The sequence below is a fragment of the Chiloscyllium plagiosum genome, chromosome 6 (assembly GCF_004010195.1).
Source record: "Chiloscyllium plagiosum isolate BGI_BamShark_2017 chromosome 6, ASM401019v2, whole genome shotgun sequence".
Taxonomy (NCBI): Eukaryota; Metazoa; Chordata; class Chondrichthyes; order Orectolobiformes; family Hemiscylliidae; genus Chiloscyllium; species Chiloscyllium plagiosum.
In genome coordinates, this window is record NC_057715.1 from 8,386,453 (window position 1) to 8,391,125 (window position 4,673).

A 4,673-nucleotide genomic window follows, 5' to 3' on the forward strand; every position below is an offset into this window, starting at 1 on the left:
GCAATGGGCATGGTAATGGCTGTTGTAAAGAAACAGACATTTGTCCAAAGTAAGTGTGATTGGCAGAATGAACAGTTCCATTTGAACGTAACAACATGTAAAACATTCTCAAAAATAGCTCATGTAAAACATTGTTTAGACTGGTATATAGGGCAAAGAAAGCAAAATCAAAATGAAAAAGAGTGTTCATGGCCTGAAACTGTTGAACTTACCATTGGGTTCACATGGTTGTAAAAGTGTCTGACTGGTAGGTGAAATTCTGTCACCACTGAAAACAACAAATGCTGGAGATCACAGCAGGTCAGGCAGTTTTCATGGAGAGAAAGTAAGCTAATATTTTGCGTCTCCATGAATCTTTATCAGAGCTGGTGAAGGGTGGAGGGGACAGCATTTATGCAATAGTGACAGTGGGTGGGTTGAGAGAGAAAGGTTGATAGAGCAGATTAAGTGATTGGAATGGGAGAATGGCAGAACAATGGTATGTCTGACTGCCAGACAGGAAAGAACAGACAGTCGCATTGGGTTGTGGGAGAGAAGTGAAGGTGACAGAGAATGGAGCAAGTCAAACTAAAAGAAAGGGAAGGAATGGGTTCAAAATTTCTGTTCACCAGGCCTTGTATTGAGCAGCACTGAAACACGACAGCAAGCAAAGGACAGAAATCTGACAGAGAGAGGCAACTGGTGAATTAAAATAACAAGCAAATGGAAGCTTGGCAACATTTTCATAGAGTCATAGAGTCTTAGAGATGTACAGCATGGAAACAGACCCTTTGGTTCAACCCGTCCATGCCGTCCAGATATCCCAACCCAATCTAGTCCCACCTATCAACACCCGGCCCATATCACTCCAAACCTTCCTATTCATATACCTAAATGCCTCTTAAATGTTGCAATTGTACCAGTCTCCACCACTTCCTCTGGCAGCTCATTCCATACACGTACCACCCTCTGTGAAAAAGTTGCTCTTTAGGTCTCTTTTATATATTTCCCCTAGTTCTGGACTCCCCGACCCCAGGGAAGACTTTGTCTATTTACCCTATCCATGCCCCTCATAATTTTGTAAAACTCTATAAGGTCACCCCTCAACCTCCGACGCTCCAGGGAAAAAAGCCCCAGCCTGTTCAGCCTCTCCCTGTAGCTCAGATCCTCCAACCTTGGCAACATCCTTGTAAATCTTTTCTGAATCCTTTCAAGTTTCACAACATCTTTCCGATAGGAAGGAGACCAGAATTGCACGCAATATTCCAACAGTGGCCTAACCAATTACCTGTACAGCTGCAACATGACCTCCCAACTCCTGTATTCAATACTCTGACCAATAAAGGAAAGCATACCAAACGCCTTATTCACTATCCTATCTACCTGCGACTCCAGTTTCAAGGAGCTATGAACCTGCACTCCACATAGACTGACTCCACAAAATGATCATCTCATCTCTGTTTTTTTTTCCATTATGGAAGTGAGTAACATTGAGAGCAGCAAATACAGGACAATAAAATAAAAGAAGTACGAGGACGTTGCTGCTGCGTATTCTAGGAGTCCATTAAACCATACGATGTCGGAGCAGTGGTAGGCCATTTGGCCCATTGCGTCTGCTCTGCCAGTCCATTAGATCTATGGTTAGTCTAATAATGCTCAACTCCATTTTCCCACAATTCCCCATAACTTTTGATTCCCTTACTGATTAAAAAAGTGTCTACCTCCACTTAGAATGTAATTAATGCCTCAACATCTACAGCCATCTGTGGTAAAGAATTCTGCAAATTTGTTACCTTCTTAGCAAAGAAATCTTTCCTCATCTCTGTCTTTAAAGGGCTATCCCTCCTTCTGATATTATGTCCTTTGTTTCTGGACTCTGCCACAAGGGGTAACAACCTTTCCACATATACCCTCTCAAGTCCCTGAAGAATCTTGTATGTTCCATAGAGTCATAGACTCATAAAGCACAGAAACAGACCCTTTAATCAACTCATCCACGCCAACTAAGTTTCCCAAAATAAACTAATCTCATTTACTTTTTGGCCTATATCTCTCTAAACCTTTCTTATTCGTGTAAAGTTGCCTCAATCTTCCAAACTCCAATGAGTATCAACCCAAACACATGTTACACGACATGTCTATACCCAGGATAAACTTGTTGAAGCTTCTCTGGACTGCCTTCAATATCTTTTCTTCTGTGGGGTTCGACCTGTTCACAGTATTCCAGTTATGGCCTGGCTAGTGTCTTGTATAGCCCTTAACAAGGCTTCCTTATTTTTCTACTCCGTTCCCTTTGAAATAAAGACCATCATTCCATTTGCCTTCTCTATTGCCCGCAGAACTTGAATGCTCACTTCTTATGCTTCATAGATGAGGACTTTCAAATTTCTCTGTGCTGGAGCTTTCTACAGTTTTTCTCCATTTAAATAGTATTTCACTGCTACATAATGCATAATTTCACATTTTCCCACTTGCTGAAGTTTTGACCACTTGCTAAACTTGTCTATTCCATGCTATCCTCATCACTTGTCTTCCCATCTATTTTTGTGTCTTTGGGAACCTTGGATATAAAATAACAGATAGTGCATCTCCTGAGATGGCAAGCTAAGATTCTGTGGAAAGGGAATGAGGGCTGATTGAGGATTGTACCAGTGTACTGTAGAGAGTATGGAAGGTTTGATGATGTGTTTGATGGTGACATTATACTGGTGGAAATGACAGACGATCATCCTTTGAATATGAAGACTGGGTGGGATGGAAAATGAAGATGAGGGGAATTAAATCATCATTTTGAGGGGCAGATGAAAAGAAGTGATAGTAAAAGTCTGGGAAATGGGTCGTGCATAGTTGAGTTCAATGCAAACCAAATCAGGAGTCTCATTAGTTGAGGAACAAAAAGGCAAGCTAAAAGCCTTTAAGAGACGATTTACTGCACAATGTGCACACAGCCCTTTACTGAAAACTCATGAGGGGAGCCAGCTAGCATTGCCGCCCCAGTCAGACTAATGTTACAATGTGATCAATGACAAAGCAGCACCGTATCCACCGACTAGCCAGCTTTACTTCAACAGGCAGAGCCAGGACTTCGAATAATGCTGATCTTGTCAATATTGATTTTGCCGAACACACGGCCTGTATGGTGTAACCTGTATGCCTGACTTGATCCAAGCTTTATTTTCAGCCAATGATCTGAAAGTCCTTGCTTACTATGGTCTGCCTGTACTGCTTGCAAATAATGCTTTTCACTGTACTTAGGTGCACTTAACAATAAATAAATGAAATGAAATCAAATCAAAGCAGGTCATAAATTTTGATCTTGAAATCAATGTCACAAATCAATTTTAAGCCCTTTATCTTGCAAGATTTCATGTAGAAAATCTCTTTTTCAGCTACTGGTCTTACCAAGCTGATCTTCCATGTGCTATCTGTCATGGATGCATGAGAAATGGCAGTAAAATTGTTTGTAATTGGACAGCGATACTCTGGGTGAAATGTCATCGCCAATGACCAATAACTGACTGCCAATCACTAATGGCAAAATAAGGTATGCAACTCGAAATTTCAAGATTGTCAGCAAGAGATCTAGGAGTGAAATGGAGACAGACTCTTTAACTCAGAGAATTTGGTATGTGCTGCCTGGGAGAGTGGTGAGGTTGATTCCAAAGAGAGCTAGATATATCTTTGAAAGTGATAAATTCAGGAGGCTTTGAAGATAGGGCTGAAGAAAGGAAGAAGCTGGGTAGCCTTTTCAGGAACCGCTAGAAATACAATGGGCTGAATAGCCTCCTTCTGCAGTGTAAAGTTCAATGATCATAAGTCTAACTTAAGAGCATATGAACCTTGGTAAGACCTAAAAAAGACATTGATGAAAGGCCAGTCGAATCTCTTTGGGTGACTCAATCTAAACAGATTTATTTAAAACAATTCAATACTGAACAATCTGTAGCGAATGAAAAAAAAACATGCAACACAATAAAGAACATCCAAATAAACGAAACTACATTCAATAAATAATATCAATTTAGCTTTTGTATGTTGGATGGAGTATAAAATGATCAACTAGCTGTTTCCTGAATGATACATTAACCTACTTTTATTTTTAAATTATTTTGTATAATTATAATTGACTATGAGGGCATCTAAGACCTTTCACCCTAACCCTAACCCTATTGCAGCCCTTGAAACATTACATTTTTCCTGGAATTAGATACAGAGAGGATATAATGAATGTGAATACGTCCAACAGCAGAGAGAGGGGAATTTGTTTTCATAGGTACACACTGATATTATATTCTAACAGGAAACTTGGAACAGAACATTACAGCAGTTCATTTGGTGGGTAGATGACTGCAAACTCTTGCTGTTATTTAAAGTCATTTATCACCTGCTGTTTCCTCTCACTGAGAACATCCTGCATGTTCTGTACAGTTTTCAGTACAAGAGCCTTCTGTGACTTTAATTTACTAAGTACAAAGACCCTAAGCGTTGTATCTGGAGAATTTTGGCATCCTGCCTTAGGTATTCAACACATTTTGCTGCCTGCCATTCACTTCCCTACAAATTGAACTCCAAGGAGAGGAATTGTGGGCCTACAAGGCATCACTTTTTCTCTCTCTCGATGATGAATATGTTAATGAAGCTACCAGCAGCAGGAAACAGGATCTGTTTGAAAGAGTTTTATCAACTCACAATTA